Raw genomic sequence first — 26609 nt, 5'->3', positions numbered from 1 at the left:
CGTCCGAAGTTCCTGGGTCCTTAGCTGGAAGGTGTCTCTTATGGCCACATCAGGCATATCCATGTGGTCCTCTGAGTCGGAGGCCAAATCAGAAACCTCATCCACAAGTTCTCCGGGAGAATGGGAACGAGGTGAGGCAGCCCTGGAGGTTGGGAACGATTAAAGGAAACTTCTGGAGCCACGTCCGAAGTTCCTGGGTCCTCTAGATGGAAGGTGTCTCTTGTGGCCGAGACCAATGAGTGAACCATGTCCGACATATCCGTATGGTCCTCTGAATCAGAGGCCGAATCGGAAACTGCATCCACAAGTTCTCCAGGTGAATGCGAACGTGAATGGCCCTGGAAGCGTGGGAGACTGACCAAGTACGCAGGTCTGGAGAGCCAGAGCGGCGACCATAGGAGCGTCCTCTAGGAGAGCGACGCTTGCTACAGGGCGAAGTAACGGAGTGATGCCTGTGAGAGGAGCGCCCTGTAGGAAGACTCGGAGGATGAGTCAGATGAAAAACACCCCCATGACGCTGCGAGAGCATCAGTATAGGAGGAGAGTGGGACCCTCCGGAGGACCGGGAGGGCCTCTCCAATGCAGTTACCACATAACGGGAGACCTGAGCCAAGTCGGATATAGACTGGGGGAGGGAGAGAACCCTGGCTGGAGGGGCGGCCGAACCCACCGGGTCTGGTAGACAACCGGGGTAGAATAGCAGGGGGGTCTGGGGGAGCGGTGGAGCAGGCAGAACAAGTGGTTCAGCAGAACCAGACATTTTTGAGATACAGCTTTTACAGATGTAATGAGTGGCTAACACTCCAGATAACTGTTTAGAGGGAGCAAATGGGTTCAGCAGAACCAGGCATTTTGGAATTACAGCTTTTACAGACAAAATGATGAACTAATGCTCCAGTTGTCTGTGCAGCCCAAGTCTGTGACCCCAGGGCAGCTGCTGTGAGGAGAACTCCATTCTAGTGTAGACAAAGAAAGGAGAAATGCCGGCCAATAGCAAAAGAGGGGCGGGCCAGGAGTAGGAGCACTGCTGATTGGCCCCTGCCACTCACAACGCGTGTACATCGCTGATTGGAGGCTAATTTGCGCCTCTCAGAAGCCCCGCAACAGAGGGGGCGGAGCTATAGCGCCCTCAGTTTCTGACAAGAAGGTCAGTAAGGGCGCCCACGCCAGCTCCTCTCCCAGAGTGCACATGTCATTCGCATATGCGCTCACGGGGAAGCGAGTGAGTGCTTCATGCGCCCGCATAGTAAAAACGCTGAGGCTGTCAGCCGCTTAAAGAAACACACACACATATCGTTCAGGAAAGTGAAAAGCATAGTGCCCTCTGAATAAAGCTGTGTCCCAGTCCAAAAATGATCCTGCTCACTCCAATTTTTTCAATAAATATAGAAAAAAAACCCTGTCCAGGCCAGCCCCTGAGAAAAAGTGGGCAAAAAGTGAGGGTCTACAGAGGTTGCAAGGCTGTACCTAGGAGAAAGGGAATATACTCACCTTTTTTTTTCTTTTCCTTAAGCCGAAGAACGTGCTCTCGAATCACCCAAAGTGCAAGAAAAAGTGCAAACGTGTTACACTAAAAAATACGTGCACAAAGGATGCGGTCTATCGCAAGCCCTTCTCCGATAGGAGAGAGGCCCCCCAACAAACCTTACCCTTCGCCTCCGGACCAAAAGGTACCTGCGAGGTTCCAGGTTCGATGTTCCTTTTCGCCGAAGCTACTAGGGGACCACAAATGCTCCCGGCATCCCCCTTGGCGTTAGCCAAGGTATCTGCCCGCAGAGCCGATAATGGTAGGTACCCTGCCAAAGCAGGAGTACCCGGGGTGTTTGCAGGGAGGTGCGGAACATAATGGCCACACACACCTCCCCTAGACCGCCAGAAGGGCTACCGCATCCTGACAAATCCTGTGAACACACAACACGCAAAAAGTGACACAGTGAGACAAAAATAAATAAATAAGTGAATGTGTACAGATATACAGCCCGGATCTATAAAAATTTCTCTGATCCTAGCCAGAAGGCCGGGAATCAAGAGGTGAGTGCCACAAGGTGAAGAGATTATGGTGCCCGTGCTTCAACTCAGTGAGTCTATCCTCCCAGTGAGTTTCGGCATCTCGGGGGTCACCACTCCCCGAGGCACAAAAGTACCTCGGCTCTAGACCCTCTCAGCCTCATGGCGAGACCCGGAGGGAACAGGTCACATCGGGGCAGCCGTCGAGCTGATTCCTCAGAACCAGCCCCGGAAAGCCCTGGTACACCTGCATCCTCCATGCAGCACCCATCCCCACCAGCATGAAAACTGATAAGAACAGATACTACACTTGATCTTAGCCAAAAGGCCGAGAAGACAAATATACTCACCTCAGTCAGAAGAACTTACCTAATGAAGTCTTCTATGAGGTCTTCAATCAGCTTTCTGTCACCTGCATCACGCCGAGCTACCATGTGCGAGTGAGGCGAGCAGGGAAATAGGGGGACCCGGACACATGAGGTACAACCCCAGGCGCTGACCGTTGGTGAGAGGGGGTTAACAGCGCATATACGCAATGTCTGTGCCCCCTCAAACGCAATGGGGAGACAGTGAGCCGTAGTTCCTGAATCCCCACCTGAAAAAATGAAAGAAAAAGGAATAAAAAACTAACACATCCCTAACTAGGAAAATAATAAAACATAAGACATGGTCTGGAGAGAACTCCAGACCATATCCACCTCCTTAAGACACTAAGCTAAAACTGATTACCTCAGGTGCCTGTGGGCAGATATACCCTGCTGGGAGGAGCCGACTTCTCACGTTGCCATTGTGTCGATCACCCTGCTCTGTACTGACGAGGGGCAAGAACCACGAAACAGCATTGTGGTAGAGATTTTGCGTAGTACGATTGCAGTACTTTTCGTTCTTATTAGAACTGCAATTTTCGAGAGCATACCACCTGAAGATCATCTCCTGCCTGCCTCGGAACATCTGAAGAAGGAGGGGGTGATTGAAAGAGCTTTATTGTCCGTTCAGTCATTACAAGTCATACATCTGAAGAAGGAGAAGATCTTGAAGACTGCAGCTCCGGAAGAAGCCGACGAAGAACTTGGAAGAAGGGAATCGGCGGTGAATTCCGGAACTTCAGCGAAGACGGCACAGAATCTTTTAGAAGAAACTCGCTGCCTCTGGAGAAGGATTTGCATAGCTCCTCCCACCCGGGAAAGAAGACTCTGCGAAGACTCTCCACAAGCAAGGAAGCGGAAAAGAGCCTGCTGGAAGAAGCCATGGCCTCAACCAGGAAGTCCACCCAGGAGGCTGCATGGCAAGGCCTGGAGGTCCAGCCCCAACCACAGCAAGGCAGAAGGGTGGCAGAATCCCCAACCTTGAAGCTCCAACCCTGGAGCCCTGGATGAGGCAGACTGTTGCCTTGAAGCTGAAGGCTTTTTTAGTGTAACACGTTTGCACTTTTTCTTGCACTTTGGGTGAATCGAGAGCACGTTCCTCGGCTTTAGATTAAAAAAAAAAAATGTGGACAGAAGGGTGCCAGACATGTCCCACGACGTGTTCTGCAAGAAGATGCTGGCGGATCAAGGCTTCTTCATGGCTGATACCCTTGGAATAGCAACGTTCATGTCCGGAATCTTCTATATCACCTTTGCCACCATTGGGACCTGTAGAATATACTGGGAGGCGGTGAAAGCGGCGAGTCCCGAATCCCCTTTCTCTCGCTTTGTGGGCAACTGCCCAATTCAAAGAGAGGAGAGGCGGGTGACGGTCTCAATGCGGAACCCACACACCCCCGGCACAGACATCTCTACCTTCCTGAAGTGCTTCTGCACCGTAGTGAGGGAGCCCACCCACATCCTGAACTCCCTCGGATACTGGACCTGCAAGTGGTCTGTGGTCGTCAGACTGAACAGGAACCTTGCATCTCCAGATGGACTACAGTACCTGCCACCGACATTCTCCTTGGGCAACTCCACAGGACTTATTTTCTACCCGGACATGCCGCAGACCTGCAGGAGATGTGGCAAGATGGGCCACAAGGGAAGGGACTGTAAGGAGGATGCCTGCAGGTTTTGCCGTGTGACCGGCCACACGACCAAGAATTGCCTTAAGAGCAAGACCTGTAACCTCTGCGGATTGGCGGCCCACAGCTACAAGGACTGCCCCCAGAGGGAGAGAACATGGGCATCTGTGGCAGCGAGAGCACCAAAGCCAGCCCCAGCTCCGGAGCCAGCAGCACGGATGGCCAAGCCGACCAAGGAGGGTAAAAAGGCGAAAGCCACAACCCCTGCCCCGTCTCGTCCCTCCCCTGCCCCTCCGGCCCCTTCACCTGCCCCTCCCGCCCCATCCCCTGCCCCTCCCCGTCCCATCTTGCCCGGCCCTCCCCTGCCCCGGCCCTCTCTCCTGCCCCCCGCCCCTACCAGCCTCCTTTCTCTCCTGGCCCAGCAGCACCTAACCCCCCTACACCTGCTGGTGCCCGCCCTTCGGAGGATTTTCCTGTGCTTCCTCCCCCAGGTACCATACAGAGGAAGAGGAAAGGAAGGGACAATGCATCAGATGAGTCCCACAAGAGAAAGATCATCGAGACCTGCAAGACCCCTCAAGCTTCAGATGAAGAGGAGGAGATGGAGCAGATCTGCGAGAGCCTTCAAGCTTCAGATGGAGAGGAGGAGATGGAGCAGACCCAAGTGGAGCAGGTCCAAGCTCAGTCTATGGAGGAGCTGCTGCAGGACCCAGAGGTCAAAGAAATCCTAGATGCACCGGCAAACCCAGTCTACGACGAGTTCTTGGAAGGGCGCTATGAGAAGCCACAGGAGCTGACAGGCGCCAGAGAAGAGAACCCGCCCGACTGGAGTGGTAACTAGTATCTGAACTAACCTCTCTTTTTATTCCCATGGCAGATCTCAACATCTTCTGCATTAATGTGAGGAGTATTAGAGTGAGGTTTAGATTTCAGACTGTCCTTACGTTCTTAGATTCTCAGAGGTGTGATGTTTACATGCTGCAGGAATGTGCTTTGTCTGCTTCTAGGTCTTACAACCATCTAGCCAGGCGGTGGTCTCACGGCCCTTCCTACTGGTCTGGTGGGGGTGATAGTAGGTCTGCGGGGCTGACCATCCTGATCGGGGGAGGAAACTTTGCACTTGATTCCGTGTGGGAGCTCGTCTGTGGCAGACTTCTCGTCGCAGACGGTTCCTGTGCGGGTGAGCACGTGCAGCTCATCAACGTGTATGCCTCCTCTGAGAAGAATGTCCGACTGGAGGTTCTCCAGGCCCTGCGGGCTCAGCTCGCCACCACTAGGGCAGTAGTGTTGGGTGGTGACTTCAACTGCCCCATTGAGGTGGACGGGCGCAGTTCTGGCACATCCGCCAACCTGGATGTGACGTCTAAGCTGCTGATTGAGATGGTGACAGAGCCATCCTTGCAGGACGCTGTTGGGTCCATCGGAAACAGTTCCGTAAACTATACGTGGAGCCGCCCCAATGGCTCACTCCTTTCTCGGATAGACTTCATCTTCACTTCGAGAGCAGTCAGAAAGGTGTCGTACTCTATGGTCCCCTGCTTCTTCTCTGACCACAGGGCCATTCGATTTCGGGGGACTCTGGGCCATGGTATCCCACCTCGCCCAGGCTCCTGGAAGTTGAATTGTGCCCTGCTGGAGCAGAGGGAGGTCATGGAGGAACTTAGGGACGCGTACCTTGTATGGCGTAATGACAAATGTCTGTTTAACTGCATCAGCGATTGGTGGGAATATGTTAAAGTCGAGTTCCGTTGTTTCTTTCAGACAAAAGGCAGACAACAGGCGTGTGCAAAGAAGTGGGACTTCAGGAAACTGCAGCGCGAGCTCCCTGGTTGAACTTGATGGACATATGTCTTTTTTCGACCGTACTAACTATGTAACTATGTAACTATGAGCTGCGGTCCCTGCAGGACCTGCTCCAGTGTGGCTGGGACGTCAGGGAGGAGCTGGAGGAGACAAAAAAGAGCTTGAAAAGGCACTTTGAGGAGGAATCCAAGCGGATCGTCTTTCGTTCCAAAGTGGAGAACCTGGAGAAGGGTGAGAAGTGTAACTCTTTCTTTTTCAGGAAGCTCCATGCAGGCCACACGCCCCTGACTGAGCTACGAGATGAGACCGGACACATGAGGAGGGGCAAGGAGGAAGTGATGGGGGTCGTCTCCGACTTCTACAGCAACCTCTACGTCCCCAAGTCATCCGACCCCGAAGCCGCTGAGAGGTTCCTGTCAGGTATCACTAACGTTGTTGATCCAGCAGGTGCGGCGGCTATGGACAATCCCTTGACGGTGGGGGAGCTGCTCTCTGCCGCTAAATCCTTTAAGCCCAGCAGGATCCCGGGCAGTGACGGTCTCCTGGCCGAGCTCTATGTAGCGCTGGGTGACCTGATCTGTCCAGACCTGTTGGAGGTGTACGAGGAGATGGTGGTGGGGGGCTCCCTTCCCCTTTACTGTTAAGCCGGACTTCATTCAAATTCTTGGAGTCTGGTTCGGGAAGGAAGGAGCGGCCCTTAAGTCTTGGCAAGACCGACTAGGCAAGATGAACTCTAAGATCGGACTGTGGAGCTCCAGAAAGCTCTCTATTGAAGGCAAAGCACTTGTCCTGCGGAGTGAAGTTTTGCCTGTGCTCCAGTATACCGCACAGGCCTGGCCTCCCCATACCACCGTTTGCAAGGCCATCACTCGGACAGTGTTTTGCTTCATCTGGGGCAAAATGGACAGAGTCAAGACGACTGTGATGTACAAGGAACCCTGCAAGGGTGGGAAGGGAATACCCGACATCCCCACTCTGCTGAGGGCCTCCTTTGCATGTGTCAGCGTGCAGCGGACTCTTGTTGAAAACACTGGCTCAGCGGGAAGGTCCATGTCTCGCTTGTTTCTCATGCCCCTCTGGAGACAGCTGGGCTGGGACAGGTGGGACAGCTCCATCCCTTACAACTGGAACGCTCCCTGGTTCTATGGGGATGTTGTCCGGTTTGTGAGGGAGCATCAGCTGGAAGGACTGAAACCTGACCTATGGAAGCCGAAGACAATCTACTAGCTCATCCGAGCTAAGGACTTGACTGAGCTGGTTCCGGGACTCCCCGCAGCCACTGCAGAGACAGTTTGGACTAATGTGGCCTCAAAGCGGCTTACCAATGGACACAAGGACTTGTCGTGGATGGCCGTCAAGGGAGGACTCTCTCTCCTGTGCACAACCCGGTACTGCCCCCGTTGCCCCTATGTGGAGAAAACATCTTTGGAAAAAAGAAAAAACGGGGGAGCTCAGCTAAAAAATAATGGCAAACGAGGGTGCTTAACCTGCATAGAACAAACCACAGGAAAAAAAAGGAAAAAATAAATGCATATGGAAGCACACCTGAAACAATCAATTATTCCGAAAATGACAGTCTTTATTGGAGCACAAAAAAAATTTACAAAACAATTGAGGAAATATAAAGACACACACATGTTAAAAACACTTAAAACGGCCCAACCTGGGCCCCACCACACAGATGAGACATAGTGTATGTCTCATACAGGATCCGGGTTCATAAATGTAGCGTATTACCCAAAAAGATGATAACAATAAATGTATAAGTGCAAGCACATGAAAACTCGTACCGGTCAGAGAGACTGTAAATGTCAATATGCTATGAAAAATCTCTGGTAATACAATGGTCTCACAGTGAAAATCTCAGAAAAGAATCATGCATAGCTCATATGATAAATAAATGGATGAACAGTCAGCTATGCAAATGACCCTATAGAAATAGCTGCCAAATGTGAAGACCAGATATAAGAAAGACAAGGCTCGCAAAGGGTAAGAGCAAGATATCACCCATCCGCCCGGATCCAAAAGCCTCCACGCGTTCCGTCACGAAGTGACTTCCTCAGGAGTGTGAAGGTATAAAGTGAATGACGTGTCTTATATACTATAACTAAACTAAAGAAATACCTTGCAGGTGTGACAATAGAATCCCCGCCATGGCAAACACCGCATCATCAGACACTCCGGTCCGAGTACCGATGATGTCATCACAACGCGACGCGTCGCAATCAACACCCGTCAGCGTGGTGACGTATCTACAAATTCAGGGATTTCAGTCACCAACAAAATGGCGGCCTCCATGTACAGACACATGGGCTCCCGTAAAGTGGCTCAAAGCGGCTTACCAATGGACACAAGGACTTGTCGTGGATGGCCGTCAAGGGAGGACTCTCTCTCAGGTCGTTCATGCATGCCCGCAACCTGTGCACAACCCGGTACTGCCCCCGTTGCCCCTAAGTGGAGAAAACATCTTTGCACTTGTTTTGGCAGTGCCCCTTTGCACAGGGTCTGTTGGACGCCCTGGAACATGAACTCAGAGACTCTGTACCCAGGAACTGCCTATCGTACCATTCTGTGCTTTACGGTCTGTTCCCTGGGACCCACGACGTGGAGGCCATCCAGGAGGCCTGGCGCCTTATGAACTGTTTTAAGGACGCAGTGTGGCTTGCCAGGAACCGCCTCGTGATCAACAGGGAGAACATGTCCGTCCGGGACTGCCGCAGGTTCATCAAGAGCCTGCTTAGAGACTATTCCCTCTTGGACAGCCCGGCCGTCGATGAGGAAGAAGAGGAGTGAAGACCCCTCTCCTTCTCCCATGTCTCCTTGAAGATACAGCCCAGCAGTTTGGCCCTGTGACCCGCCCCCACCACCCACATAGTCGCCCATACCCCCAGCCCCACCCGCCCCACAGCCCACGCCCCTACCCCGATCACAGATTGTATTGTTTTGTTGTTCGATCTCTTGTGCTTTTCTATTACAGGATTGAGCGGAGTGTTAGAGTAGCATGATGTGCGATGTATAGCTTAGGGAACCTTTGCTGTGTATTGTACTGTCATGCTTTGTGTGATTGTAATTTATTGTATGACTTGTAATGACTGAACGGACAATAAAGCTCTTTCAGTAGGCTCCGGAAGCTCTAACAGACGCTCTAACAGATGCTCTTCCTCAAATTGGTTGAGCAGACAGGTTGGCTGAATTTCAAGAAGGTTTAGTCACTCTTTAACCCCTTAAGGACTCAGGGTTTTTCCGTTTTTGCACTTTCGTTTTTTCCTCCTTACATTTAAAAAATCATAACCCTTTCAATTTTCCACCTAAAAATCCATATTATGGCTTATTTTTTGCGTCGCCAATTCTACTTTGCAGTGACATTAGTCATTTTACCCAAAAATGCATGGCGAAACGGAAAAAAAAATCATTGTGCGACAAAATCGAAAAAAAAACCCATTTTGTAAATTTTGGGGGCTTCAGTTTCTACGCAGTGCATATTTCGGTAAAAATTACACCTTATCATTATTCTGTAGGTCCATACGGTTAAAATGATACCCTACTTATGTAGGTTTGATTTTGTCGCACTTCTGGAAAAAATCATAACTACATGCAGGAAAATGTATACGTTTAAAAATGTCATCTTCTGACCCCTATAACTTTTTTATTTTTCCACGTACGGGGCGGTATGAGGACTCATTTTTTGCGCCGTGATCTGAAGTTTTTATTGGTATGATTTTTGTTTTGATTTGACTTTTTGATCACTTTTTATTCATTTTTTTATGTTATAAAAAGTGACCAAAATACGCTTTTTTGGACTTTGGAATTTTTTTGCGCGTACGCCATTGACCGTACGGCTTAATTAATGATATATTTTTATAGTTCGGAAATTTACGCACGCGGCGATACCACATATGTTTATTTTTTTTACACTGTTTTATTTTTCTTATGGGAAAAGGGGGGTGATTCAAACTTTTATTAGGGAAGGGGTTAAATGACCTTTATTAACACTTTTTTTTTACTTTTTTTTTGCAGTGTTATAGGTCCCATAGGGACCTATAACACTGCACACACTGATCTCCTATGCTGATCACTGGCGTGTATTAACATCCTGTGATCAGCATTATCGACGCTTGACTGCTCCTGCCTGGATCTCAGGCACGGAGCAGTCATTCGTCGATCGGACACCGAGGAGGCAGGTAAGAGCCCTCCCGGTGTCCGATCAGCTGTTCGGGACGCCGCGATTTCACCGCGGTGGTCCCGAACAGCCCGACTGAGCAGCCGGGATACTTTCAGTTTCACTTTAGAAGCGGCGGTCAGCTTTGACCGCCGCTTCTAAAGGGTTAATACCGCACATCGCCGCGATGTGTGGTATTAGCCGCGGGTCCCGGCCGTTGATTAGTGCCGGGACCCACGCGATATGATGCGGGATCGCGGCGCGATCCCGCTTCATATCGCGGGAGCCGGCGCAGGACGTAAATATACGTCCTGCGTCGTTAAGGGGTTAAAACATCCACACATCAGCTCAAATAAAAGGGTCTTTAGCCTGCAGTGCATTGTAGAGCTCTGCGAGGGAAATTTTTTATTTCTTGCACCCCAAATTCTGAAGCACTGCACCACATTTTGACACACAACCAGACAAAAGCAGGTCCAGTTAATAATAGTAAATCATAAATAGTAAGGGGCCTAAATATTTGCACAAAAAATTACTGGGTGGCTGTGTGAATTTGAGTTTGTGAGAAGATATCTTATATATAAAAGGAGAAGACCTGACTCATTGACTTATCAACGCCCAGCCTAAACCCTTGGACATAGAAACCTGAATTTTTGCACAGGTATTGTTTTTAAGATGTAGACAAGGAATAAGAAAGGATTTTTCAAAATTCCACCCTTAAGGGGGTGAAAAAGGGGTTGTTGTTGTTGTTTTTTTATTGTCCCATACAAATCTATGGGAAAATATGTTACTGCATAACTTCCAAACGGCTGGAGATATTTCGATAATACTTGGTCACATGTTACTTATATGTCCACTTAAAACATAGGATAGTTAATTTAACCCTTAACTACCCCCATTTGTGAGGGTCAGGGTTTTTGTTTAAAGTCCCATGCAAATCAATGGGAAATGTATGTTCCCACATAACTTCCGTACGGCTGGAGATATTTTAATACCTGGTACACATATTACATGTCAGGATATGAGGACGGGATGGGAGGTCGGGATAGGAGGTCAAGATAGCAGGTCGAAATAGCAGGTCGAGATAGGAGGACGGGATGATCGGGATAGGAGGACGTGATAGGAGGTCAAGAAAGGAGGTCGTGTTAGGAGGATGGGATATGAGGTCGAGATAGGAGGACAGGATAGGTGGTCGGGATAGGAGGTAGAGATAGGAGGATGGGATAGGAGATCAGGATAGAAGGTCGGGATAGGAGGTCGGGATTGGAGGTCGAGATAGGAGGACGGGATAGGAGGTCGGGATAGGAGGTCGAGATAGGAGGTTGAGATAGGAAGACGGGATGGTTGGGATAGGAGGTCAAGATAGGAGGACGGGATAGGTCGGCATAGGAGGTCAGGATAGGAGGTTGGGTTAGGAGGTCGGGATAGGAGGTCCGGATAGGAGGACAGGATAGGAGGTCGGGATAGGAGGACAGGATGGTCGGGATAGGAGGTCGAGATAGGAGGTCGGGATAGGAGGTAAAGATAGGAGGTCAAGATAGGAGGACGGGATAGGAGGTCGGGTTAGGAGGTCGAGATAGGAGGTCGAGATAGGATGGGATAGGAGGACGGGATAGGAGGTCGGGATAGGAGGTCGGGATAGGAGGTAAAGATAGGAGATTGGGATAGGAGGTCGGGATAGGAGGGCTGTTGGTTACCCTGCACGCAGACGTGGTAAAAGTCCTCAAAGGATGTCGATCTTCAATTCCATGAAACAGCAGATGTAATGTTTCGGGTTGTTTGGATGCTCGTAGACTTTACCCAGAGCGGCCTCATTACTATAGGATCGTAAAAAGTAAATCTAAATCTTCGCTCGCGTTAAATCTAAATTTAACGCGAGCGAAACCGAGGGCAAAAGCTAGTTCATACATATTTTTAGTTAAGAAAAAAGATGAGTATTATGTGATACAGTATGAGATGCTGGTAGTTTGGTTGGAGTGACATCACATAGTTTATAGGGCCACTTTATCCTTGTATAATAATAATAATTTTTTTTACATAGGATAATGTAATTGCACATTCTGTATTATATTGTAAGCACTTGTATGATTATTGTTGCACAGGATATGAAATACAGTATATGTATATATGTATATTTATTATATGTTATATATTTTTGTATGGGATATGAATTGGACGAGTGTAATTATAGGTTTACCGGTTATGTTTATTTTTTTATGTAGCTTAGATTTTTGTTTCAAAAAAATCTTTTATTTCTCTATCGGCTCCATTGGGGGACACAAACCATGGGTGTATGCTGCTAAAGACGAGGATCTGCCCACAAAGACTGGCTCCTTACCTGCCTCCTCGGTGTCCGATCGGCGAATGACTGCTCCGTGCCTGAGATCCAGGCAGGAGCAGTCAAGCGCCGATAACACTGATCACAGGCGTGTTAATACACGCCTGTGATCTGTGTAAAAGATCAGTGTGTGCAGTGTTATAGGTCCCTAAGGGACCTATAACACTGCATAAAAAATGTAAAAAAAAGTGTTAATAAAGGTCATTTAACCCCTTCCCTAATAAAAGTTTGAATCACCCCCCTTTTCCCATAAAAAAAATTAAAAACAGTGTAAAAAAAAATAAAAATAAACATATGTGGTATCGCCGCATGCGTAAATGTCCGAACTATAAAAATATATCATTAATTAAACCGCACGGTCAATGGCGTACGCGCAAAAAAATTCCAAAGTAAAAAAAAGTGCATTTTTGGTCACTTTTTATACCATTAAAAAATGAATAAAAAGTGATCAAAAAGTCCGATCAAAACAAAAATCATACCGATAAAAACTTCAGATCACGGCGCAAAAAATGAGTCCTCATACCGCACTGTACGTGGAAAAATAAAAAAGTTATAGGGGTCAGAAGATGACATTTTTAAACGTATAAATTTTCCTGCATGTAGTTATGATTTTTTCCAGAAGTGCGACAAAATCAAACCTATATAAGTAGGGTATCATTTTAACCGTATGGACCTACAGAATAATGATAAGGTGGAATTTTTACCGAAATATGCACTGCGTAGAAATGGAAGCCCCCAAAAGCTACAAAATGGCGTTTTTTCTTCGATCTGTCATGGGGTCAGGTTACTTATGTGTCAATTGGTATCAGTTTTTGACCTCTAAAATAGGGATCGGATAGTGTAGCTAGGCCTGACAGGCAGCTATCAGTTTCTCTTGGTTTAATGACACACGTCAGTATATTTAGCTTGTATGCTAGCATGGTCTAGAGTCAGTGCTGGCTTATTCTTCAGAGTAGGTATAGTGGTTATAGCTATGCATCACTAGGTAGAGCCTTCGTTCATAATTAGTTGGTTGATACTATTGTCACAGGGTCTGTATTAGATTTTCAGGGTCAGTGAAGTTAGGGGGTGGTGTTGTTTATGCATTCTTCTACTTAACCTACCAGATCAGGTGTTTTGCCTGCCCTAGGTCGCAGCGATGGGCACAGTTCAGCCGTTGTTGTTAGGTTTAACCTTCCATGCAGGTACGGAGAACATTTGTGACATGGGAAGTTTGCTCTGACCACGTCACAGTTCGTTTCTCACATAAGGTCATTGATCACCACTTTGGGAGGTAATCATTGGGAATTCTCAAGTCAATCTTTTCGCATTGGGGCAGCATCTGCAGCATCACAACACAAGGTTCCTCTGCACATTATACAGAAGTTAGGCAGGTGGAAGTCAGGATGCTATGCTACTTGCGTCCTAAATCCCCACAACGAAATGGCTGATGTCTTAAGATACTTGGTATTGTAATTCCAACAAATTATTTTATTCCTGCACGGTTTTGTGTTTTTGCCCCCTAAAGGCTAACTTTCGGTCGCGGTTTTTGGGCACAGTTCAACTGCTTTACTATACAGTGTAATGCTTATGTGTTATTAGTTTCCTTGGAGGAACCACTGAAGAAGTATTATATAGTGGTGTAAGTATTACCGGTCACGTGTGGAGTCCCGACCACAAGCGATAAGCCTATCAGGCTGTATTTGTGGGAGGGGCGTTGAATATTTAACGACCCCCCCCCCCCCCGTCACACAGGTGCGTGTGTATTTGTGGGAGGGGCGTATTTAATGCACACACCCTGTCACACAGGTGCTTGGTTTGCATATGGCGAAACCCCCCCTTTCTTATCAATTAATAGGGTATGCCCTCTAAAGGCTAACCCTGGGTCACGGTTTTTGGGCACAGTTCAACTGCTTTACTATACAGTGTTATGCTTATGTGTTATTAGTTTCCTTACAGGACCAATGAAGAAGTGTTATCTACTGGTGTAAGTAAGTCTTGCCGGTCACGTGTGGAGCCCCGACAACAAATAAAGTAAATGTGCACCATGAAATACAGCCCGGACATCTGGCCAGATGTATACAAATTTCTTATAGTAACCAGCAGCCATAAGGCCAGGAAGCTAGAGGTGCTCAGAAAAGCCATCAGTCAAGTGGTTCCCACCCCATAGTGAGATGGGTCACCACTCCAGGGGGAACTTCTGTACCTCGGCTCTTACCCTATCGAAACCTAGTGACCAGATCTAAGGGGCCAGGTTGCTTCAGGGCAGCCATATGACCTGTCCCAGAATACCCCATTACCCATGTACACTCCACGTGGTTCTCAATTCTTCCATGGTAGGACAGGCAGAACAGTGCAGGGCTCACAGTACTTCCCCAGTTTAATGTGTAATGAATCAGGCCCAAGCACTAGCAGTAATCGTTAATTTCTAATGATAATTTGTTTTCCCTTAGTCCAAACCAGTAGCACAGATGGGGTATTCCACCCTCCGCGAACTGGTTAGGACAGATGGAAATTTTATTGAATAATCAAACAATTAACAGAACACACCCACTATACCCTGTATAAGTAAGAGGGTCACCCTCTGTCCCCTTGTGTAGTAACAAGAAGAAACTAGAAAGAAAATTAATCATAAACATCAGTTAATAAATAGAACATAGTGATAACTAAGACTAGGGAGGGAAAGTTGTGCTACTGTTAGGACTAAGGGAAAACAAATTATCGTTAGAAATTAACGATTCCCTTACGTCCTAACCACTAGCACAGATGGGGAAATGGCAAGCAGAAACCCTATGAAGGAGGGCCCTCATGCCTGACGGCAGACAATACTGTCCGTCCAAATGAGGAGAAATCGGCCAATCTACTGTCAAGTCTGTAGTGGGTGATAAAAGTGGAGAGTGAACTCCAGGATGCAGCTTTGCATATATGTTCCAAAGGAACAAGACTCCTTTCCGCAAAGGAGGTGGATACAGACCTGGTGGAGTGAGCTTTTACAAATTCAGGGGGCTCCTTACCTTGGGATACCATGGAAATACGAATGGCATCCTTTACCCATCTACTGATGGAGGGCTTTGAAGCTTTAAGACCTCTCTTAGATCCTGCAAAGAGAATTAACAGATTTTCATCCTTCCTAAACTCCATAGATCTCTTTATATAGATCTGGAGGCATCTCGAGATGTCTAGGCAATGAAGAGCCCTATCTTCATCACAGGATGGATGTGGAGAAAACACAGGCAGGGATATAACTTGATTTATATTTTGCAATGATGGAACCTTAGGTATGAAAGATGGCATAAATCTGAGCAACACACGATCAGGCAAGAATTTAGTATAAGGCTCATGCGCAGAGAGCGCTTGAAGTTCCCCAATCCTCTTGGCTGACGTAATTGCCAGTAAAAAGGTTATTTTACTGGTAACGAATTTCATGTCCACATCCTCCAAGGGCTCAAAGGGGGGAGATGCTAACCCCTTGAGCACCACCGACAAGTTCCATGTCGGGACAGGTTGTACAATTGTAGGTTTTAATCTTGAGGACCCCCTCAAGAAAGTATTGACTAGTGGGTCTCGAGATAACGGTTTATTGAGAAAGGCAGAAATGGTTGACACTTGAACTCTGAGTGTTGAAGGGGATAGATTCTTGTCCAATCCATCCTGCAGAAAGTTGAGAATTGTGGAAACAGCTGGATTCTGTCCAGAAAGTTGTTTCTTGGAGCACCAAGACTGAAAGATTGTCCAGATTCTTTTATAGGCTTTGTTAGTAGATTCCGCTCTGGAATGCGAGAGAGTATTCAAGACCGCACTAGAAAGCCCTTCTAAATGTGGAAGGGACTGGTCAACCTCCAGGCTGTCAGGTTGAACATTTGAAGATTTGAGCAGCTGTGAGTGTCCCCCGACACTAGTGCTTGCTCTGGGGGAAGCCTCCAGTATTGTCCCCGACTCATCTGCAGGAGTTGGGTAAACCAAGCTCTCTTGGGACAAAATGGAATTATGGCTATGACAGAGGCTTGGTCCTGCCTGATTTTCATCAATACACTCGGGATCAAGGAAATTGGAGGAAAGATGTAGGCCAGCCTGAACCTCCATGGGATTGAGAGAGCATCGGTTGCTTCTGGGTTGTCTTCCCTGTACAGGGAACAGAATCTCACCACTTTGGTGTTGAACCTTGTTGACATAAGATCTATTTCTGGCATACCCCACCTGAGTGTTATTTGTTTGAATATTTCTGGATGGAGAGACCATTCTCCGGTTGAAAGTCCTCTGCTCAGGCGGTCGGCGATCAAATTGAGGGATCCCCGAATTTGAACTGCCGACAGAAGGATTAGGTTCCTCTCTGCCCAATCCAAGATCAGACCCACCTCTCTGAGGAGGCTTTGTGATCGAGTGCCTCCCTGCTTGTTGATGTACAATACAACCGTCATGCTGTCGGATTGGATCTTTACTGCTTTCCCTTGAAGAAGAGTAGCAAAATGGAGGAGTGCTGATCTGATGGCACGAATCTCGAGGAGATTGGATGTTAACACTCTCTCCTGTGGAGACCAAGACCCCCGCACTGTTAGATCCAAGAGATGCGCTCCCCAACCTACAAGGGTAGTAAGTATGATCCAAGAGGGTTGGATCATTGACTTGCCGTCCTCGAGAAGAGACCACCATCTGAGGGAGGATCTGACTAGATAAGACAGGGAGTGGCACTTGTTTAGGCCTGAGGTTCCATGTGGCGAGCACCTCTGACTGAAGAGGGCATAGATGCCAAAGAGCCCAAGGAACCGCATCCGCGGTAGCGGACATAAGTCCCAACATCCGCATGAGAGTGCGAATGGATACTCTTCGGGGTACTGAGAGAAAAAGAGCCGATTCTTGAACCCGAGATTTCCTCTCGGGAGTGAGGTAAAGTGTCATGGAGACTGTGTCGACTATGAAGCCGAGGAACCTCACTGAAGTTGTCGGGAGGAAATTGGATTTGACCCAATTGACTATCCATCCCAACTGGTGAAGGAAGGATACTGCTAATTGCAGGTGTTGGGACAGGATTGCTGGAGAAGGCGCTCTGAGGAGCCAATCGTCTAGGTAGGGAACAATGCTGAGCCCCTGGAGCCTTAGAGCAGCAACTACTGCTACCACCACCTTGGTAAATGTGTGTGGGGCCGAAGAAATTCCAAACAGGAGGGCTACAAACTGGAGGTGTTTTAGAACTCCCCCTACCTGAACTGCGATCCTTAGATACTTTCTGGATACTGGATGAATAGGGATATGAAGATAAGCATCCTTTAGATCCAGAGTAGCCAGGTAATCCCCTGGCTCGATGAGGTTGACTACAGATTGAATAGTTTCCATACGAAAGCGTTTGCGCTTTACGTACTGATTGAAGTATCTCAAATCTATAATCATCCGCCAGTCTCCTGTTATCTTGGGAACTAGGAAGACTGGAGAATAGATTCCTGACCCCCGTTCTGCAAGAGGAACCTCCTCTAAGGCATTCTTCTGGATGTATTCCAGAATGTAAGTTTCTAGCGCTACTTGTTTGACTGGTGGAAGAAATCTTGTCTCCACATACTTGGATGGGGGAATTGATTCGAGATCTATCGAATATCCATGCGAGATTATTCTCAGGACCCAAGGGTCCTGAATGTGGAGGGACCAAGCACTTAAAAAATGGTGAAGACGACCACCAACCGGAATATGGGGGGCAGGATGAGATACTGGAAAGGTCAACCCGGAAGGGAACCCAGAGCTTCGTGGAAGCCCGTAGTCAGAGCTTCTTAATGTCTTTGGAGCCATGGGAGCGTTTTTCGCCCCGGCGTTGATTGCCCCAGTCTCTCTGAGGCTTGGGCTGGGGGGCTGATCTGCTCCCAGAACGCCGCCCCGGACCACGAAAGGAGGAATAAGGAAGGGATTTGCCCTTCTTATCCGAAAGTCCCTCCATGATGCGGTCTAATTCTGCTCCGAAAAGAATGCCGGGTTCATAAGGCATAGCGCATAAGGTATTCTGGGAAGAGTTGTCAACCTTCCAAGGCTTCAACCATAGAGGACGCCGACCAGCGGAAGCCAGGGCCATGGACTTTGAAGCCAATTTAAGATGCTGGGTGGAGGCATCACACAAAAAATCAACGGCCAAATTGGCCGTCTTGAAGGATTAAAGAATAGTATCCCTGGGAACCCCCTGGTCCAAATCCGACTGGATGTTAGAAAGGCGGGTCTTTAGAAAGTTTGCTACCTCAGAGCAAGCTATCGCCACTGATGCCGAAGCAGTAGAGTAGGAGCGCCTCATGGCACAATCAGCTTTCCGATCCATTGTATCTTGCAAGGAAGACCCATCCTCGGCCGGGACCACTGTCCTTTTAGACAGTTTAGCGACTGCCATGTCGACCTTAGGGACAGGGCCCCAGGAAGAAGGCTGAGTTTCCTGAATAGGAAACATGGTCTTAAATCTTTTAGTTAAGACCGGATCCTTCTCTGGTTTTTTCCATTCCGTTCTAAGTACAGACAGAAGGGTATCATCCGCTTTAAAGACCCTAGGTCCCTTAGAGGCGGAGGTAGAGGCTTCCCCGGGATCAACATCCTGGTCCCCCGATGGATCTCAGAAGACGCTGAGTTTTTTCCAAGGGGAAAAAATAAGAAGCAGCGACTTCTTCGTCAGAAGAAGATGACCTAGATTCTTCCCTGTCTTGATCTGCTCAGATTTCCATTCTGGGAGGTGAAGCAGGTCTTGCACGCTTTTGGGAAACTGCATGCTTGAGTTCCTCAATGGAGGCTTGCATGGCGGACATGTTGGAAGAAACCCACACATACATGTCTTGAACTGTAGGCTCAGTTTGATGGGAAGGTAGAACCTTAGCTCTGCAAGGAGGGCATCTAGAATATTCATAATTATCCTCTAGCGGGATATTACACTCATGACAAGCGAGATGTTTGCGCTTGGCGGATTTTTTAGTCAAGCCCTCACGGTCACCTGAGCCCTCAGTCGACATATCTATGGAAAATATGAGAGGGAAATTAAATAGGGCAGAGCAACAAAAAAGCGCTGCCGGATAAATGAAAATAACAAGTACCCACGTTTTTTAAAAGAACTGGGAAAATAATTAAGCAAATAATGCAAAATAAGCAAGTACTATCCGCAAGGATTGTACAAACGCTCCAGTCTGAAAAAGACAGCACTTCAGGAATCCCAGAAGTACTGCGCTCAAAGAGACCCACAATAGAACTAGGGAGGTTTAAATATCTTCCCAATTGGCGCCGAGACCTTAGACTCCGCCCACAAGGCGGGCCCAGAACAAAAGTCTTAACTATAGAAAAAAAACTCTTTTTTTTTAAATTAGGCATACATTAAGGTTTTATAGAGTCAGTCTCCGCTTGGTTCCGCTGGAATATGAACAATAGAAAAGCGAAAACAGAGCAGGGACTAAGGGGAGGAATTGACGTCAGACGCCACTGACGCACTTCCGGTCCGGCGTTGCGGAGATGTGCGGCACCCAAAGCTGCAGCTTAAACCGCTCAGCTAGAAGGAGAAAAAAAAGGGGGGCCTGCTAGCACAGCAAGGTAAGAACCCCAAAATGTGAAATTAAATTATTAAAAATTCAACACAAAGACCCTCCTGAATCGCTGGCTAGGAGGGGAGAAGCACAAGTGCTAGAATATTAGAAAAGAAAGCCCCCCCTGCCATAGGCATGAGCAAGGGGGCCACCATCTGTCCCACTGTCCGGGAGGACAGAAAAAAACACAAGGGGACAGAGGGTGACCCTCTTACTTATACAGGGTATAGTGGGTGTGTTCTGTTAATAGTTTAATTATTCAATAAAATTTCCATCTGTCCTAACCAGTTCGCAGGGGGTGGAATACCCCATCTGTGCTACTGGTTAGGACGTAAGGGAATAAGATGCTTGTTTCTGCCTACACTTGTAACTGAGTATGGCAGTGCTGCCATGTCCTCTTCCTGCCACAGTTCTTATTTCTCTCTCTGACTGGAACACGCTTACTGATGTTTGCAGCCTCTTCGGCCTAGTTAGAGTCTTGCGACACAGACATAGGGACATTATCCATGCAGTGTCTGTGACCTGGAATTAGCAATTAAACACTGGTAAAAGCACGACAGAAGAAATTTGATCTACAGTCTGGGACCCTGTCATGCTGTATCTTTTCTTCTTTGAAAATAAGTTTATTAGCACTCAATCGTCATGAACATACATACAATGTACTGCAACACAGCACAGGCTATGAAGCAGCACACAAAAAATTAATACAATAACCATACATAACATGACAATACAACATACAGCATAGGCGTCCCACTGCTATACACCATATCACAGGTTAATACACTAACATTCCTAAATACATTATTAATCAAAAGCAAATAACGCATTGCAGACAAGGATGGGTGTTGGAAATGAAGGGGGTAGGAAGAGGAGATCAAAGTCTTCAAGTTTATGGAGAGACAAAACACACAAGGGGAGAGGGGGTGTTATTCCAACATCTAAACAGTCTTTGATTAACCTCTTAAAGGACATCTGCAGTGCTGGGCAAAAAAACTTTTTTTTACCTCATTTAATAGGTCTTTGAAAGACCTTTCCAACGATGTCTCCCCCATCAAAATTGGCCCAGTCTTTCTCCCGTTATCAGCACACGAATTACGGAGGAGAAGTGAAAATAAAACTACATCTCCCATCATGCCTTGTGCTTACTTCCTGTAAGCTGCTGCCCTCCCCCTGTTCTATCCCCCCCCCTTGCATACACCCTCCCCTTCTGCTCATCTCCCCCTCCCCATGCTGCCTCCGTGCTCACTGTAGTGTGGGCACTGGAGAGTGGATAGTGAAAGTAAAAATGGTAAAAAAACATAATTGTTTGTCTATAAAACTGTCCTGATATTGGTCCCTCCATCTTTTTCACAACTACAACTCCAAGCATGCCCAGTTATTTTATATGCTGTTCGGGCATGCTGGGAATTCCAGTGGTGCCTCCAGCTGTTGCAAGACTACAAATCCCAGCATGCCCTGTCAGCTTTCTGCTGTATGTGCATGCTTGGAGTTGCAGAGGTGACTCCAGCTGTTGTAAGACTATACATCCCAGCATGCCGTGACAGCTTTCTGCTGTTTGAGTGTATAAAGGAGTTGTAGTTCACCAACACCTCTACTGTATCAGGAGACTCCTGGGAGTTGTAGTTCACCAACACCTCTACTGTATCAGGAGACTCCTGGGAGTTGTAGTTCACCAACACCTCTATTGTATCTCTGTAGTCTCCTAGGAGTTGTAGTTCACCAACACCTCTATTGTATCTCTGTAGTCTCCTGTGAGTTGTAGTTCACCAACACCTCTATTGTATCTCTGTAGTCTCCTGGGGGTTGTAGTTCATCAACACCTATATTGTATCTCTGTAGTCTCCTGGGAGTTGTAGTTCACCAACACCTCTATTGTATCTCTGTAGTCTCCTGGGGGTTGTAGTTCATCAACACCTATATTGTATCTCTGTAGTCTCCTGGGAGTTGTAGTTCACCAACACCTCTATTGTATCTCTGTAGTCTCCTGGGGGTTGTAGTTCATCAACACCTATATTGTATCTCTGTAGTCTCCTGGGAGTTGTAGTTCACCAACACCTATATTGTATCTCTGTAGTCTCCTGGCTGGGAGTTATAGTTCACCAACACCTGTATTGTATCTCTGTAGTCTCCTGGGGGTTGTAGTTCACCAACACCTGTATTGTATCTCTGTAGTCTCCTGGCTAGGAGTTATAGTTCACCAACACCTGTATTGTATCTCTGTAGTCTCCTGGGAGTTGTAGTTCACCAACACCTCTATTGTATCTCAGTAGTCTCCTGGGAGTTGTAGTTCACCAACACCTCTATTGTATCTCTGTAGTCTCCTGGCTGGGAGTTGTAGTTCACCAACACCTGTATTGTATCTCTGTTGTCTCCTGGCTGGGAGTTATAGTTCACCAACACCTGTATTGTATCTCTGTAGTCTCCTGGGGGTTGTAGTTCACCAACACCTGTATTGTATCTCTGTAGTCTCCTGGCTGGGAGTTGTAGTTCACCAACACCTGTATTGTATCTCTGTAGTCTCCTGGGAGTTGTAGTTCACCAACACCTCTATTGTATCTCAGTAGTCTCCTGGGAGTTGTAGTTCACCAACACCTCTATTGTATCTCTGTAGTCTCCTGGCTGGGAGTTGTAGTTCACCAACACCTATATTGTATCTCTGTTGTCTCCTGGGAGTTGTAGTTCACCAACACCTCTATTGTATCTCTGTAGTCTCCTGGCTGGGAGTTGTAGTTCACCAACACCTCTATTGTATCTCTGTAGTCTCCTGGGAGTTGTAGTTCATCAACACCTCTATTGTATCTCTGTAGTCTCCTGGGTGTTGTAGTTCACCAACACCTATATTGTATCTCTGTAGTCTCCTGGGCGTTGTAGTTCACCAACACCTGTATTGTATCTCTGTAGTCTCCTGGGGGTTGTAGTTCACCAACACCTGTATTGTATCTCTGTAGTCTCCTGGGGGTTGTAGTTCACCAACACCTGTATTGTATCTCTGTAGTCTCCTGGGTGTTGTAGTTCACCAACACCTCTATTGTATCTCTGTAATCTCCTGGGAGTTGTAGTTCATACACCAGTGTTTCCCAACCAGGGTGCCTCCAGATGTTGCAAAACTACTACTCCCAGCATTCCCTGGTTGGGAAACACTGGCATACACACACACATAACAGGGACTACAACTCCCAGCATGTGTCATTCAGTAGTCCCCCCCCCTCACACACAGAATCAGTATGATATTTATTCCCTGTAATCTATACACCACCAGCCCGTGCAGTGTAATATGTCTCCTCCACACACACGTCCTCCCCTCCCCCCCCTCACACACAATCATCTCCAGTATGATATTTATTCCCTGTATACACCACCAACCCGTGCAGTGTAATATGTCTCCTTCACACACACGTCCTCCCCTCCCTGCTCTGTGGTTTGCTCTGTGTTTCCCCCATGATAACTTGAATCCTCCCGGTGATAAGTGAGGTCCTATGTAGACAGAGCAGGGGAGGGGGGAGGAGCTGTGGACGTCCTCATTCTCCCTCTGCTTGAATCTTATAGATAGGGGCGTTTCTGAGGATGAGCCTATGGCTGCCTCAGAAAGCACCCGCTCATGCATATGCATAAGAGGGAGGACCCGACAGAGGCTAGGGGGAGCACAAACACTGCTGGGAGGAAGAGATCTCCGTCCCCAAGATGGCGGCTGCAATGTAATGAATAGGGGACGGACGCAGGACTACTGGGCTATGCTGGCAACTCTAATATCTCAGAAACGGCTGCATATAGGTAAATAGGACTAATTGACTGAATTGTATAACTTTTGTTTGGGGAACATTTGGGCAGGGATTTTTGACCACTACAGTTGTCCTTTAAGGACCAAGCCCATTTTGGCCTTAAGGACCAGGCCAATTTTATTTTAGCAATTTTTTTTGCATTTTTTCCTCCTCGCCTTCTAAAAATCACAACTCTTTTATATTTTCATCCACAGCAATTTTGGACTTTTTTTTCTTTACATTCACGCCGTTCACCATACGGGATCATTAACATTATATTTTAATAGTTTGGACCTTTATGCACGCGGCGATACCAAATATGTTTATTAATATTTTTTTTTACACTTTTTGGGGGTAAAATGGGAAAACCAGGGGGGAGGGGATTTTTCAAATTTTTTCACTTTTTTTTTTTTTACTTCCTTTTTTACACTTGTTGATTGCTAACACTGTTCAGTGCTATGCATAGCAGAAGAAGCCGGGGACCAGAGCAGAAGAAGCCGGGAAGGCGGCAGAGGCAGGTGAGGGGACCTCCATCTGCCATGTTAGCTGATCTGATCCCCACGGGCGTGCCGCGGGCGATCAGATCAGCATAAAATGTAGCCGCGCTGCCGCAGATGCCATGATCATGGCATCTGAGGGGTTAATGGCAGACAACCACGCGATCGCGGATGTCGGCCATTACCGGCGGGTCCCTGGCTGCTATCAGCAGCCAGGACCTGCCGCACATGACCCAATCATCACTTCGAAGTACCGCCGCACCAGGACGTACATTTACGTCCGTGGTCATTAAGGGGTTAAATAGTTTCTGAGCAGGCTGCGGACCAGCCTGTGGCAGTCCTGGATGGACATCCTCGCTGAGTTTATAATAGTTTGTAAGGCAACAGGCCTCCTGGAAAAAGCCAACTGTGCGGTCTCTAGAAAAAAAAAAATCTGTAAAGCACCAAGCAATGCAATGGACTACTACTGGAAACAAAGTCTATGAGTGAAATTTACCAAAACCTCTCCAGAAGAAAAGTTGCCAATAGCAATCAATCAAATCGCTTCTTTCATTTTTCAGAGGCCTTTTCAAAAATAAAAGAAGCAATGTGATTGGTTGCTTTAGGCAACTCGCTAACTTTCCCTCTGGATAGGTTTTGATAAATCTCCCCCTATGAGTTCAAATTCAAGGGCATTTAATAGGGCCTGGGCAAACGGGTACTGCCAAAAGAGATGCAAAGTTGTTTCCTCTAATGGACACCTTGGGTAGTACCTGGTGTTGTAAAGTCCATGGGAATGCAAAGCCTCCTGAACACCAATCCATGCAAGGTCCTTGTGCTAGTAGAAACCACAGATTTCCAAACTGTCTTAGCTGTGGCTTTAGAGAGCCCTGTAATAGACTCCACTGAATCCTTTGCTCAGATGACCTTGATTGATTTTTAAATCACAAATCTGAGAACATCCTGGTAGTAATATTGGGAGTCATCTTTTGTTCCAATTTGGAGAACCTGGAAAAGGATGAGAAATGTAACTCTTTCTTTTTCAGAAAGCTCCATGCTTGCCACACACCCCTGACAGAACTGAGAAATGAGACTGGACACATACGAAAGGGCAAGGAGGAGGTTATGATGGTTGTTGCAGACTTCTACCCCAATCTCTATGCCCAAAGACATCCAACCCTGAAGCCGCCAAGAGGTTCCTGTCAGGTATCACTAGAGTTGTTGACACTACAGGTGCCGTGGCCATGGATGATACCTTGATGGTGGGGGAGCTGCTCTCTGCCGCTAAATCCTTAAAGCCCGGCAGGGTCCCGTGCAGTAAAGGTCTCCCAGCCGAGCTCTATGTAGCGCTGTGAGACCTAATCTGTCGGATGAGGGAAGGGATGATCACGTTCTTGAATAAGCTTAAGGGGGAGAGATGTGACTTGAAAAACTGGCATCCCATCTCTCTTGAATGTGGATGACAAGATCCTTGCCAAGGATGGCAAACAGGGTGAAGTCTGTCAGAAGTCTGTGGGAGTTAGTCCACACGGACCTGACCTGCAGCATTCCTGGTCGCAGGATCGCCGATAGCCTTGCCCTTGTGAGAGACACGGTCCATTACATCCAGGACCACCGTGCCCATGCCGCCCTTGTCAGTCTGGATCAGGAGAAGGCGTTTGACCGTGTCTCTCATGAATTCATGGGCAGGGCTTCATTTTGCAAGCTGGGTCTGGGGAAGATATGAATGTTAACGTGATGTACCTTGACGTTTGCAGTACAGTGCTGGTGAACGGCTGGAAGACTGACTACTTTCCTATCCTCTCTGGGGTCAGACAAGGCTGCCCTCTTTCATATCAACTGCCGGAAGCTATGCTCTTCGGGGAATCACACCTGGCATCTTCCGCCCCCTTCATAGTTAAACCAGACTTCATCCAAATCCTCGGAGTCTGATTTGGGAAGGAAGGTGCGACCCTCAAGTCCTGGCAAGACCGACTGGCTAAGATGAACTCAGAGATCACATTTTGGAGTACCAGACAGCTCTCAATTGAGGGCTAAATACTTGTCCTGCAGAGGGAAGTTTTGACTGTGCTACTGTACACCGTACAGGCAAGCCCCCTCATACCACCATTTGCAGGGCCATCACCCGGTCTGGTTTTTGCTTCATCTGGGGATAAATGGACAGAGTTAAGTGAACTGTGATGTACATGGAGCCCAGAAAGGGGGGAAGGTTTTCCTTGATATCCCCACTCTGCTGCAGGCTTCTTTTGCATGTGTCAGCATGCAGTGGACTCTGGTTAAAAAGAAAGGCTTTGCGGGCAGGTCCATGTCTCGTCTGTTTCTCCTGCCCCTCTGGAAGAGGCTCAGCTGGGACAAGTGGGACAGCTCCATCCCTTACTACTGGCGCACTCCTTGGATCTACGGGGATGTCATCAGGTTCATAAGGGAACATCAACTGGAGGGACTCAAGCCCAACCTAAGACTGTTTACAAGCTCATCAGCGCTAAGGACTTGCTGGAGCTCGTTCCAGGGCTCCCAAAGGCCACTGCAGAGACTGTTTGGGGGGGGCCATTCAGGGGGGACTGTCTCTA

At 47.7% G+C, this 26609-nt stretch overlaps 1 protein-coding gene and 1 pseudogene across 20 annotated transcripts in view; both read right to left on the bottom strand.

Annotated features, from left to right (window-relative positions):
* Nucleotides 1–26609, bottom strand: part of TEX14 (testis expressed 14, intercellular bridge forming factor) — a 536718-nt gene that overhangs the window by 406108 nt on the left and 104001 nt on the right. The gene's annotated exons all lie outside the window — the stretch shown is intronic.
* On the bottom strand, nt 2188–2347 carry LOC130359830 (U2 spliceosomal RNA; annotated as a pseudogene).

The sequence above is a fragment of the Hyla sarda genome, chromosome 2 (assembly GCF_029499605.1).
Source record: "Hyla sarda isolate aHylSar1 chromosome 2, aHylSar1.hap1, whole genome shotgun sequence".
NCBI lineage: Eukaryota > Metazoa > Chordata > Amphibia > Anura > Hylidae > Hyla > Hyla sarda.
Note: the sequence above shows the minus strand (reverse complement) of the source record. Positions and strands in the feature narration are given on the sequence as shown.